Source organism: Borostomias antarcticus (assembly GCF_949987555.1).
Source record: "Borostomias antarcticus genome assembly, chromosome: 32".
Taxonomy (NCBI): Eukaryota; Metazoa; Chordata; class Actinopteri; order Stomiiformes; family Stomiidae; genus Borostomias; species Borostomias antarcticus.
Window position 1 is genome coordinate 3,699,419 of NC_140265.1, and position 15,009 is coordinate 3,714,427.

The 15,009-nt window shown below is 43.0% G+C and overlaps 1 long non-coding RNA gene across 2 annotated transcripts; it reads left to right on the top strand.

Moving 5' to 3' along the window:
- The first annotated feature begins 1,047 nt into the window (after positions 1 to 1,047).
- LOC311327385 lies at positions 1,048 to 2,816 on the top strand. 2 transcript variants are annotated; one of them, XR_014631115.1, is made up of 5 exons: positions 1,048 to 1,187; positions 1,311 to 1,383; positions 1,646 to 2,025; positions 2,174 to 2,285; positions 2,480 to 2,816. It is a non-coding gene; the product is annotated as an uncharacterized lncRNA (long non-coding RNA). The 2 variants fall into 2 exon arrangements; XR_014631114.1 differs by having other exon boundaries at positions 1,646 to 2,285.
- The last annotated feature ends 12,193 nt before the right edge of the window (positions 2,817 to 15,009 follow it).

The window sequence follows — 15,009 nt, forward strand, 5'->3', positions numbered from 1 at the left end:
CACACACACACACAAACACTGTAAGAGCCGAGGTGGGCTAGGGTTGATATGCAATACAGTAGGACCCCACTCATCCGAACTTCAGAGATCCGAACCTCCCGGTCTACCGGACAGGCTTAAAAAACTTTTATTTGAGCCTGCTATCTGGTTACTGGTGGGATTTTCATTACAGTACTGTATCCTACTGTGAATAAAAACAGACTGTATGTAGACCTACATGTTGCCTGTAGGCTGTAGACTACTGTCACGTTTCATTTCTTTGCTCTAATGTCGAGCGCAAAACGCAAACGAGTCTGCTTCGTGAGCTGCATTCCTTGGTAGCCAGAAAGCGCGTCAGCAACCTGAAGCAGAGGAGTATCGAGTCATTTTTCGTTCCCAGTTAATGGACTTCAGGAACACAGACGTGTTGTGAGAATGTAGATTAGCCTACTAGGCCTACTGTATTTGTTAAATAATAGCCTACAGCCTATAGCCTACATCGGTTGTTTTAGAGACTTTCTTTTAGGCTACAATAGCCTAAGACAGGACAACTTGTCTGTCATTTCATTTATTTATTGATTGATTATCATTTGCTATAATTGTTTTAATGTTGGGTTGTTTATAGGCTATACCATTTTGTTCTGCGAATACAGTAGCCTATCGATGCAGCGTAGGCCTCATTTGAGAATAAAGTAGGCTACTGAATTTGATCAAAGCACGCACTCAAGTGGAAATTTGTTTATCTTATTATAGGGTACTGTAGGCCTATTATAGGCTAGGCTGTATCAGTTTAGTTGGCTATTTGATTGCAATTTTGATGCATTTTCACAAGTAATTAAGGGTATTTATCTGTCTATTATGAGTCTATATGAAACAAGTATACCACTTATTGAATTTGGTGCATTTTAACATACGTTTCAGTCATCCGGACATTTCAGAGATACGAACGACCTGTGGTCCCGTTGGGTTCGGATAAGTGGGGTCCTACTGTATGTGTACAAGCGTGTGGGTCTTCATTGTTGATCTTCTCTCTCCCTTTCTCTCTCTCCCACTCTCTCTGTCTGTCAAGAGAAACTTGAGCAGTGGAACTCTCCCAGGACTGAATGGTGGGGATTGAGTGGAAGAGACATCCATCAAAGTGTCCCTGAGATGTCCAAATCACATTCAGACGCATCCAGCTGCAAGGACACGACTGCAGACACATACAGGTGAGAATAGTGACATGTACAAATACACACATACAGGCGCACAACACGCTTTCAGTCATACACAGAACAAATCACACTTCTTCCTTTAACCCCCACTCTCTCTCTCTCCCTTTTCACCTGCAGTGTATTGATCTGGAGTCTTACTGTACCTGCAGCTGAACTGTGAGAGAGGGACCTGGAGATGTCCTGAGTGCAAGTAGGCAAACTAAAGCATTTCAGAGCGTCTGTTGTCCTGGCTGGCAGAGGCCTCATTCAGTACATGATGGCCTGATCGGCATGTCTGACTCTTTCTCTATCACAGTAAGATAGCGTTATTAGAGGTTCTAGAAGTGGATCTATACATCCAGAAGTGATTGTCTTTGTGTTAGTGTGTGTTTTGTCTGTGTCTGTGCATTTGTTCATATTTGATGTATTTTTAAGAAAATCTCTTTCTCGCTTTCACACCTCCTTCCCTCCAGTCCAGACTATGAGGAGATCTCCATAGACCCAGTGTGTGGCTTGAGGCCGGTCCCGGTCAAACCAGACCAGAACATAGAGGAGGAAGCAGACCAGCCGGCGCCACACTGTCAGCTCCAGTGACATGGTCCTGCCGTCATGGAGATGATTGTGACCGTGTGTGTGTGTGTGTGGGTGTGCGCGCGTGCGCATTAAAGTTACAAACTAACTGAGACTACCCAGTGGTAGTATCAACAAAATCTTTAGTGAGAAATGTATACCTGCATATTTTATGTCGCACTCCTCAGCTCGCCAGCTGAGTGGGAGGACCCGCATGCACGCAGACACACACACGGGAGACTAGACAGGTGGCAACCATACACCTCGCAAGGACCAAGTGAGGGTTAGTACACTCTCACACTCAATAACAGACTGTATTTATCACACCACATTATGCATGCTTGCATTTACCAGTGAACAAGTCAAAGCACCCATTGAGTCTTTGGCCAGCTGAAACCCATGAGTTTCAGTGTATGTGATCCATCCAACAGAATGACCTGAGGGGCTACAGGAGCCTGGTAATAAGTGGACCACCTTCCTGAAGGCTCGTCTGGTCTGCTCCATGCCTGGGGTCAACAGCATCGACACACTTTCACAAGCTACGTGAGTGTGGTGCTATTCTGAGAACAATGTGCCATTTAAGGCAGATCGTTTTTGGGAATGACGTCTTTCGTTTGTCTTTAGAGGACTCATCCAGGTAGCTACCTAATATCATGGTCTATACCTTTTTATCCCCATCCAGTATACGTCTATCTAACCCTACTCATTTTTTTCTCCCTCTTTCTCTCTTTCTCTAGACTGTGAGATTCACTCATGTCAGGGTTGTACCATCGCCTAGTGGGTGAGAACTGACCACACCAAATAATGTCCCAGATCTAACACTGCACATGTACAGTACTGTACCAGACCCACAGCTTAGGCTGCCAAAGTTTCTGTTTTCTTCTTCCCTCTCTCCCTCTTTCTATCTTCTTCTCTTTCACTCCCTGTTTGTCTACCTCACCATGGTAGGTGGTCTGTTCCCAAGTAAATTAATTGTGTATTGCAACTGCAATTCCTGTTACTGGCACTAGTACACCCAGTAGATGTTTTCATGGTGGTTCTCTCAACCCACAGCTACAGTGCTGGAAAGAGCCCACCTGTAGCACTGCCTTTTGAATATCTGAAATAAAATGTTTTCTTTGCAATACGTCAGTGGTTTTATTTCATGTAAAATTGTCTAGTCATTTGATAGTACCATTCCAAGAGTTTCATGGAAATTGACTGCAGGTTACTGCTCTACAACATCAGGAGGATTCAACCCGTCCTCACTGATGACAGGTGCTCATCCAGGCTCCTGTCATCTCCCGCCTGGACTGCTGCAACTCCCTCCCTGCTGGGGCCCTGGCGTCAGCCATCAGACCTCTGGAGCTTGTCCAGAAAGCTGCAGCTTGCCTTGTGTTCAACTGTTCAACAAGTTCTCCCACACAACTGCCCTTCTCTATTCCATACACTGGCTCCCTGTAGCAGCAAGTGACAATGTGAATAGGTTTGTGGAGCTTCAGAGCTCATACTTATACACTGTTACTGGGAATTATTGAAAAGTCATTTTTATGTGTGATCAGAATTATTGATGCATAAAAACAAATACCAATTATTGATGCATAAAAACAAATACCAATGTATGCGTACGTTTCTAATCACACTTGTGTAGAACTGAGTTTTTGCCCTCGCGCATGCTCATTGTAGCCTATGTAATGTATCGCTCGATACACTGGGCTTCATTCACATTCCGGTGTCAAGGTGAGTTGATGTTAGCTAACGTTACACTCGACATTTTCAACTACGACGTCATAGGCGTATTTTCCATTAAAATTAATTAGAAACGTCAAGTATGTAGCTATATGATATAATTATTGACATAAGTAACAACTTGCTAGCTAGTATAGCTGTTTTGAACAAGGGACGTTGGCTGTTAACTAGCTAACGCTAGTGCTACTTGACGTCAGTTGGTTGAGTGAGTAGATGTTAGCTAACGTTAGCTAGCGAGTTAAGCTCGACATTTTCAACTAACGGAAGTCATATTGGCGTATTTTTCATTAGAATGAATTAGAAACGTCCAATATTCATATTATCTGACATCTAACAAATTGGCTTGCTAACTAGTATAGCTAACGCTAGTGCTCCTAAAGTCGGTTGGTTTTCAAAACGAGACAGACGCAGATTTATAAGGAAGATGGCAATTATGCAGAGTTTGATAATCACCAGTAAACATGTACCCAGTGATGTTAACGCATAAACTCGCCATATAGGCCATGATGGGCTATTTGCAGTCTATCACATAAACATGAAGCATACCGTCACCGATTGCTATTGAGATAACGTTAGTGACAGCTGTTTGTAGGCGCTCGCAGGGATATAAACAAAGGATAGTTCCGGCTAGTTAGTTCTAACTAATACGTTCTCAGCTTGTTTATGGAATAGCCTACTGCAAATAGCCGCTATCCTAAATGGCGAATTTACCATGTAATTCCAAATGTTTGATGTAGGTATAAAGGATGGTCTTAATGCTCACTGACGTGACGTGCTTATTGGGAATGCAATTGGTCCTATTTAATATTTAATGTGTTTCTCAATGCTTTTGTTTTATATTTTCATAGATTTGACTTCCTGAAAGGTGTTTCGAAGCAAAGAGGTGAGATTAACCATTTGCTTTATGTTGCCATAATCCTAAATCTATTTGATGTTGACTGTAAAGGGATTATTATATTTCACTCTGATATAGTTTGTCCTCAAAACAAATGCAAGTGAGAAGCCTGAGACATGGGAGTGAGTTCTGGCAGGACACTCATGCATGGAGCTGTGACAGCGTATATTGGGGCACTATTTAATATTTGTGTTGTTTACATTTTCTGCTATAGTAATTAGACTTTATAGCCTTTTATAAATTAAGCGGTACTCACTGTCCAGTGCATCACAGGTTTTTAACTTGTTCATTCAGCCCAACTCTGTGCTTAAGCTGCCTATAGAAGCAATGACTTTTTTCATGACAGTAATACACTTAATGCCCAAAGGCACACCTCTTAATCATTGATAAGATAATGGTCTGGGGTTGTTTTTTTGAGGTTGCCCTAGGTCCCTTAGTTCCAGTGAAGGGAAATGTTAATGCTTCAGCTTACCAATACATTTTGGACAATTCAACTTCCAACATTGTGGGAACAGTTTGGGGAAGGCTCTTTTCTGTTCCAGCATGGCTGTGCCCCAGTGCACAAAGCAAGGTCCATAAAGGATTGATTGATTGATTGACTTTTATTTATTTTTAAGACAGGGACAAGGTACAGTAGACATTTACCCTATAGAATAGGGAGAGATGCACTGTACAAGGTTATAGCTAAAACAGCTAATTTCCACGGGCAGTCACTGGGCAAATACATATACAGTCTTAAAATAGTGGGGCAAATAGTATACAGTAGGAGAGTAACATACATAGAAGGAATACAAAAAAGTTATATAGCAGAGATTTCCCTCATCCCTATACCCACATCCCAACCTCCCCAGACCCTTAAAAAACAAACCCTAAGTACAGCCCCCATACATATGTGCACACACACATACACATACACACACACACTTGACTACAGGAGGCATGGTTGTGTGAGGTTGGTGTGGAAGAACTTGACTGGCCCACACAGAGCCCTGACCTCAACCCCATGAACTAGAACGGATATTGCGAGCTAGGCCATCTCGTTCAACATCAGTTTCTGACCTCACAAATGCTCTTTTGGATGAATGGGCAAAAATTCCCACAGACACACTCTGAAATCTTATAAAAAGCATGGAAAAGAGTGGAAGCTGTAGCTGCAAAGTCTGTGTGTGTGGGGGGGGAATCCATATTAATGCCTATGTATTTAGAATGGGATGTCATAAAAGCTCTTCTAGGTGCAATGTGTAGGTGTCCCAATACTTTTGTCCATATAGTGTATAGTGCAGGCCTAAAGTGTTATTTCACTTTGGTAGAACATGTAAAAAATCATCAGTCTTAACTTGAAGCCTCTTTATTCAGTTTCATCTTGGGGAACTAATCTAAATGTCATACTTCTGAATTAGGACATTTTAACACCCCTTTTTGTTTTTTGTTCTTGTCTTACAGGTGTCTGCCGCGGTCACTGCACTGTTGCTACTGCAACCACAAAAACAGCTTTTGTCAAAGCTTTTTCTTAACAAGCAAACCCAATTTTACGAATCCATTTTGAGAACCCAATTTTATGAACCCAATTTTATGAACCCAATTTTACGAATCCAATTTTGAGAACCCACTTTTGAGAACTCTCTTACCAGCCCTTGTTTTAAAAGCATTTCTAATTACAAGCATTTCCCTTTACAAGCCTCTCTGTCTTGCCCCTGTTCTATACCTTGTTTTGAAAGCATTTCTAATTACAAGCATTTTCCTTTACAAGCCTCTGTCTGTCCCCTGTTCTATACTGAAGCAAAGAGAGAATAAATATAGGCTAATTGATTTTTCATCTGAATAGCCATAGATTTATAAAAGTCCATTTAGTCTCTTTCCTCTATCCTGTGAATGATAAACAGGTGGTACTAGAATACAAATCGTTGTGTAAGTTTCTTTTGTCAGACCTAGTTAAAATTGTATAGCAGGCTATTTAATTTCAATATCATACTTGATATTAAATTGAGGGAACTGAATTGCTTTCATTAGAGTTGACATTGTTAAGTGATCTGTGACATTGTTAACAAAACTTTGGATCAAACACTCTTGATACAGTATTTCAGTATTTGCTCTTGATTTGTACAGTGATTACATAAAACATTTCATTTCGCTGCTGTTCTGTTAAGGAGTCTAGCTGATCAAATTCAAAAGTCTTTGAATACAGTTCATCTATTTGAGTAGCTCCAACAGTCTAGGTCTTTGAATTGAAAAGTAAATAAATCTTTGGATTGGTTTGAAAAAATACTTAAGACTAGTGTGCAGCTGACTGAATATCAAGGTATATTGAGGCAATATTTCATATTTAGTTGTTGAGATTTGTGGATTTGGAGTACAATAATGCCAAAGAAAGGTAAGAAGTCCCACGTTCTAAGACAGCGCTGGCAAGGGTCGACTGAGATTCACCGTGCAACAACTGAACAGGAAGAATGTGCTGGTCCTCAGAGCCCTGGAGAGGTCAAGGTGTCTGCAGCGTCTCGTGCTCAGAGTGTAACACAGGGAGGTCAACGTGATGCATCGTGTGTACCACAGGTTTCTTATGCAGACATTGTAAAGAGAGGACTACACAGTGATGATCCGTGTGTACCAGGGCCATCTCATGATTACCAGGTAAACTACAGTCAAAGTGATGTGCCATGTCAACCACAGGTATTGTACGCAGACACTGTAACATATCCATGTGTAGCAGGACCTTCCCATGCAGACTCTGTAAACCTGGGAGATCAGCCTTCTGTGAAACATGTCTGTGCATCCCGCAGCCAGGATTCTCCTAGATACGGCCCATTCAGAAATACACAGTGTACATGTAATGCACTAACCTTCCTTGCATTCCTTCATGAGAATGAAAACATCACCACAGCAGACCTCGATCTCGTTTTGGATAAGGGTGACGTTATGTATCAACAGGCCAGGAAAAGGTTTCCTCAACACATCTTTTTGACTACTGACGAGCTACCCCATGAAGCCCCTGCACGCAGGTTTACACACCATGTGAACATGGAACACCTTTCCAGATATGGCACATTAGGAGATCCGCTACCCGGAGCTGTAGATGGCTTTCTGGACCTAGAGGCAGGATTGAGCTGCTTGTTATCAGATGTGCAGTATGCGTTGCTGTTGATGACAGGGTTATGTATTGCCGTATTCAGAACCAGGACAGGCAGATATGGCTTCTTTGACCCACACTCTAGAACAGCTGATGGTTTGCCCTTACTCCCGGGTTCACGCACTAGTGGTAGGCCTACTGCTGTCATGCTGACATTCACACATCTCAGTGATATGATTGACAGACTCATAAAGTATCACAAGATTTTGGGCACACAGTCCTCCTGTAACTATGAGTTGAAGCCTGTGGAGTTTTACAATGTGAACAGAGTCAACCTGAACGATGCCATCCCAGACACAGAGAGTCGGCCTACAACTCGCACTGCTGCTGTATTAACTGCTCTTCAAAATGAGTCAGGCGCTCCAAAGGTAAACACTGTTGTCACTGATGTATGTGAAGTACTATCCACTGATATGGAAACTGAACCAGAGCCATCAAGCTTGAATTCTGTCACATCACATGATGCTCCTCAAAGTGAGTCAAACTCAACTGCAGCAAGGATAAACACTGATGTCTCTGATAACATATTACAGGGAATGTCCACTAACATCACATCATCTGTGAGACACAAATCAAATATATCTGTTCCACGGATAAATACTCTAACCAGTGATAATGTCTTACATGACATCTCCCATAGACTGTCAAAACTCAATAAACAGCAAAGGAAAAAATTCAGGAGAAGACTATTGCTCTCTGAAAAGGCATCACAAAGAAAGGAGAATCAAAAAGGGAAAGAAAGGGCAAAGTATGCTTCAAATGAAGAACTCAGACAAGGAAAGCGAAAGTATGTTATCAACTGCTATCATACCAATTCCGAATTACGACAGAAGCAAATAAATAACATAGCAACCCGTTACAAAGAAAATTTTGACTTCAGGCAGAAACGAAAACATTTCCTTAACAATAAATATAGAGACAATTTTGAATTCAAGCAGAGACAAAAATTTTACATTACTAACAAATATAGAGATAACATTGATTTCAAGCAGAGGCAGCGATCTTATATCACACAGCGTTATGTACATGACCAAGCATTCAGGGTGAGACACAGACAACTAATGAGACAGAGAATGCGAGACAGGTATAAGAACAATCTTGCATTTAGGAGTAACATGAAATGTGCAGCAAAAATAAAACATAAATACAGATGGATACATAGACAAACACGTGAGAGTGACAACCCTGTGATCAAAGAGGCCATATCTCTTTTCAGATCAAAAATAAAGGCCGGCCCCACTTATGTGTGCACTGTCTGTCATAAGGCATCATTTCCAAACCAGGTACGACCCTGCACAAGGTCATATTACATCAAAAATCCAGCTGTGGTTGCAGCATGCCTGACAGGAAAGTATGTCCATGTGTGTCATGTTGACTGCAGGAATGAACAACAGTGCAAGGTGCCTGATGAGAGAAGGAGAGAGTGGATTTGTTACACCTGCCATAATCATCTAAAGAATGGAACCATGCCAACCCTCGCTGTGGCAAACAAGTTAGAGCTCGCCGACATCCCTCCCGAACTGTCTGATCTCAACATACTGGAGAGACATCTCATAGCCAAATGCATTACATTTGCAAAAATTATTCCTCTTCCCAAAGGCCGACAGAGAGCAATCCGCGGTAACGTTGTTTGTGTCCCATCGGAAGTACAGGAGACAGTCAATGCTCTGCCCAGACTGAGAAGTGAGTCTCAAGTCATGAGAGTAAAACTGAAGAGACGGTTGTGTTACAGAGGTCATCAGCTGTTCCAGACTGTTACCTGGTCTAAACTAGTGCAGGCGCTGCATAAACTCAAACACATTCACCCACAGTATGAGGATGTAACTATCAGAGATGAGGCTGAGTTATGTGATCCAACACTTCCCGATGATGATGATGATGAGGATGATGATGACGATGATTATGATGAAGCTGCTTTGATGGAAATTGACAGGTGTGAGAGCAATGCACTGCGTGAGGCAGAAAAGGATCCTGAAAATGAGCAACAAAACAATGACGTGCTGCCTAGTGATGACGGTCAACCACAGGAGCAGAGAGATGATCCAGAACAGGAGGGTGACATGCCTAATGGAGGTCTTGCTCTAGAATCATGCCTTCAGCCACGTGATGTTTCAGAGGAGATATTATGTTTTAGTGAAGGAATCTACTCTGTTGCCCCTGCAGAAAGGAATACTCCAGTCAGCTTTTTCAGAACGCCTAAGCTAGAAGCCATGTCTTTCCCTGTTCAGTTTCCCACTGGTCAAAACACACTGGATGAAAAGAGACCCATTAGATTAACACCTAGTAGTTATTTCAAAACAAGGCTTTTCGGTGTCGACAATCGGTTTGCCAGAGATACAAACTATTTGTTCTTTGCACAGTTTGTGACTGAAATACATTTGGCCACTTCCAGCATGACAATACAGTTACGTAAAGGAAAACCTTTCACCAGAGATGGACGCAAAATAACTTCTGGAATGTTACAAGACCGACGTGAGGTTGAGAGACTGGTGAGAAATAAAGATGCAGTCAGATTCATGCAGCCTCTGAGAGGAACACCAGCCTACTGGGAAAAAACAACCAAAGATCTTTTTGCCATGATCAGACAGTTGGGAAGTCCTACATTCTTTTGTACATTTTCAGCAGCAGAAATGCGTTGGCCTGAGGTGATTGAGGCAATAAAAACTCAGCAGGGTGAGGAGGTTAATTTTGAGGAGCTTGACTGGTCCACAAAGTGTGACATACTGAGAAGCAATCCTGTGACAACAATGCGCATGTTTGATAAACGTGTTGAGGCCTTATACAGAGATTTAATCTTGTCTCCTGCGCAGCCCCTTGGCAAAGTTGTTGACTTCTTTTACCGCGTGGAATTTCAACACAGAGGAAGCCCACACATACACTGTCTCATATGGGTAGAAGGTGCACCTGTGTTTGAGCAAGATGATGATCAGACTGTATGTAATTTTGTGTCCAAATACATCACAGCCCAGCTACCCGATCCACATACACAACCTGAACTGTATAAGAAAGTAACAGAAGTGCAAATACACAGCAAAAACCACACAAGGACATGTTTCAAAAGTCTAGGCTCTGGATGCCGTTTTGGATTTCCCAAACCACCCTCCAAAGAGACAATGATAACAAGACCTGGAGATGATCCGCTTGAACTGGAAACAGCAAGGGACAAGCTTAGACCACTGAACCTGCTTTTGAATCAACCTGCCGCCGCCTCCCTGAGTTTAGAGCAGCTACTGGCTCAATGTAACTTAACACTCTGTGATTATGAGGGATACCTGCAGATGATGAACAAATCCAGCGTACTGGTACTGAAACGTGACCCAAAAGACTGCTGGGTAAATGGATACAACCCCTATCTACTCGATGCTTGGGACGCTAACATTGACGTGCAGTTTGTACTCAATTATTTCAGTTTAATACATTATATTTGCACATATATATGCAAAAGTGAGAACGCTGTAAGTGAGTATCTTAAAACACTGATTCTGAACTCAGGAACCCGGGGGTATGCAAATGAATGTGATGAAATGAGGGAGATTATGCAGGCTTATTCCAAAAAGAGAGAGGTCAGTGCTCAGGAGTGTGTGACTCGTGCATGTGGAATTAACATGAAGAAGTGCTCGCGCGGTGTCATATTTATACCAACAGATGACAACCCACTGAGAATGAGTCGCCCCATGGCATACCTAGAGAGCACAACATCAGAAAGTGACAATGTGTGGGTGACGTCTTTGACAGACAAATACAAAGCCAGACCTGAAACACCAGAGTTTGAGGAGATGTGCTTGGCTGATTTTGCCTCTACTTGCAGAATTGTCTATGGCCGACAGACAAAAGGTAAAAATGTTTTGCCCCTGCTGAATGACATGGGATTTGTTCAAAGGAGAAACACAGACAAGCCCGCTATCATCAGATATTATCGCACATCACAGGAGAAATATCCCGAGAAGTATTATGGCACATTACTGAAACTGTACATTCCTCACCGATCAGACCAGGAACTGAAAAGACCGTCTTTACCCACGTATGAGTCATTCTACAATGGTGGCTGGGTTCAACTACCAGGTTCTAACTATGGAGAGTATGTCCCACACGTTGTCAAACGAAACAGAGACAAATATGAGAAAAACAGTGAAGAAATTGAGAATGCAATGGAGGAGTTTGAACAGAACAGAGGCGCGATTGATGAATGGTGTAATCTGGCGCCAGAATCCGAAGCAGTGAGGTTGGAGTGTATTGAAGAACTGGAGGCAAGAGAGCCAGATCATGAACATGTACAAGATAATGTCCCAGAGTACAGTAATCAGGCTGCTGCAGCAACAGAAGTCAGAGCCATCAGAGAGCCCCCTGCAATAGACCCCACACTGTTACGCCACATGTATCAGAATCTCAATCAGAAACAAGCATGTGCATTCTATGCAGTTAGAGACTGGTGCATAAAGCGCGTCTGTTGCCTAAATCCAGAGCCGTTTTTTTATTACATAAATGGTGGTGCTGGAACAGGAAAGTCACATCTCATCAAGTGCATCTATTCAGAGGCATCTAAGATACTGTGCAAGCTGCCGAGACGTGCTGAGGAGGCTGACATATCAAACCCCACTGTCCTATTGACTGCTTTCACCGGAACTGCAGCCTTTAATATATCAGGTACAACACTGCACTCTCTCCTCAAGCTGCCGCGAAGCCTAAAACCTCCATTTCAAGGACTTGGCAACAAATTGGATGAAGTTAGATGTGAACTTTTAAATGCTGAAATCCTTGTCATTGATGAAGTGTCCATGGTGTCAAAGCCCCTTTTTGCCTATGTGGATGTCAGACTCAAGCAGATCAAAGGCAGCCAGAGTCCCTTTGGAGGTATGTCAGTCATAGCTGTTGGAGACTTTTATCAGCTACCACCTGTGAGACAGTCCAAGACCCTCTGTGTATATGACCCACGTGAGCTTGACCTCTGGCAGGAACACTTTCAGATGATAACTCTCACTGAGATTATGCGTCAGAAGGATGATGTCGCCTTTGCAGAAATGCTGAACCGCATCCGCGTGAAAGACAAGTCACATGCGTTGTCTGAAGCAGACAGAGCTTTACTGTCACAGACCATCACCGAACCAGCACTTTGTCCAACTGACGTCCTGCACATTTTTGCAACTAATAAACAAGTTGATTCACACAACTCTGCAACATTGGCTGTGCTCCATTCTCATATCACCATCATTGATGCAGATGACTATAAAAAGGACCCACACACCGGCAGAATGGCACGACAAGTCAAACCATTTAAAGGAGGCAAAGATGATTTACCAGATACACTCAACGTTGCTGAGGGTGCTCGTGTCATGCTCACCAGAAACATAGACGTGTCTCAGGGATTGGTGAATGGATCGTTCGCTACACTAGTCAGGGTAGTAACCTCTGAACGAAATGGTTTTTCACACGTCACTATGCTTGGGCTCAAAATGGATGATGAAACGGCTGGAAGGAATTACTGTAACAGAGTACCAGGAGGACCCAACAATCTAGTGTACATTGAGAGAGCAGAGGATAATCTGAAACAGAAAGGAGTGGTACGCAGACAGTTCCCTATAAAGCTTGCCTTTGCTTGTACAATACATAAGGTTCAAGGTATGACAAGGACATCAGCTGTAGTCTCGCTTAAACACATTTTTGAACCCGGCATGGCCTATGTAGCTGTCAGCAGAGTGACCTCTCTCAGTGGACTGCACATCCTGGATATGGATGAGAGAAAAATATATGCCAACCGAGAAATCACTGCAGCCCTAGAGACCATGAGACAAGTCAGCTTGGACCACATGATGCCTCTTCTTCACATCAAACAAACATTAAACAGACACGACACTCTGACCATCGTTCACCATAACACAGAAGGATTGCCATCTCATGTCAGTGACATCAAGAGCCACTATGAACTGTGTCTTGCAGATCTTTTGTGTCTCACAGAAACCCACCTACAAGGCTCCTTCGTTGCACAGAGTCTCCATTTAGAGGGCTACAACATGTTCAAATGCAATAGACACCTGTCCTACACCAATTTTCCACAAATAAACAACATAGGTGGTGGTGGAGTTGCTGTTTATGTTAAAAAGCACATTAGAGTGTGTGAAAAGCGGTACATAGATAACGTAACTGACCTTGAGTTTTTGGCTTTGAAGGTTGAGGCCCCAGTGAGCGCATTGATTGCAGCCGTATACAGACCTCCAGACTACAGTGTGAGATCATTCCTGTCTAACCTGGGAAGCCTTTTGGACTCATTGGAGATCATGGATTGTCACCCCATCCTTGTCTGTGGCGATTTCAACGAGAATCTCTTCTCCAACGCACGTAAACCAATACTTGAGCTGTTTCAGTCCAGGGGATATGCACAACTCATCACTGCTGCAACTACAGAGAAGAACACACTGCTAGACCTCATTTTCATTTCCCAACCACAGCGTTGTCTCCATTCTGGTGTAATGAAAACCTATTATAGCTACCACGACCCTGTATACTGTGTAATGTCCTCCAACAGCTCATGAAGAAGCTGAGTTTTACATATGAAGATGCAAATTATTTGTGACTAACTTTACTTGTGCAAATGACTTGTGACTAACCTTAAAGTAATATTTTCAATATGAGCTTCTTTATCTGGTCTACACAGTATGTGATCCTGAAGTTTTACAACAAAAATAAGGTTAACTTATATAAAGCAATACATATTTGACAACATTTTTCAAGCAAACCTTTGTGGAACCTAAATTATTAGATTAAAGTATTAATGTATTCAGATTAAAGCATAATTTAGCAGTAATACTTTAACAGAGCACATTTTAATAGATCACAATTTATCAGAAATGTAATACTATATTCTCAATGCAACCAAAGTAGGTGGATCCTCCGTTGCAGCAGGCCTCACCACCTGGCCTGCTGCCCCAGCCTCACAGAGAGTGAGAGAGTTAGAGGCTGGGAGGGTGGGAGGGACGGACGGAGGATCCCACCTCACAGCAGAGAGGGTGACTTTGAAAGAGGGGCTCAGACCCCAAGGGTCCCGGCACCCTCCTCAACACAGAGAGGGGCTGCCAAGCCTGACCCAAACTGCCATTCGAGGAGGAACTGTCCCCAGCCCAGGACGAGCCCCAGTCTGTACCTGCAGCCCCCAGATGATCGAGAAGTCATTTCAAGGTATGGTATCAAAATACAAAATGGTGTTTTATATCATTGCCACCAAATTTGTGTATGTTCTTGGTTGTTGTCCTTGGGACGCACTCTAGAATAATGTGTCTTGTTGCAGGTGGAGTTCCGTGATGGGAGCGGACCAGAGGCTGACACACAATTGGAATACCAAGAGAAAGTGTTGGTGTCCAAGAGGCAACCTACCTCAGTTCAGCATGCATCCCCAAGCCTTCCCCAGAGCCCCCTGCAGAGAAGGCCCCGCCAGGATGCCCGCCAGGGGTACAAAGAGAGCCATGCTGGCACAGTCCTACTCCTCTTTCATGGACATGGGGCCACAGCCAGGAGGGGGCGGGCCCAGG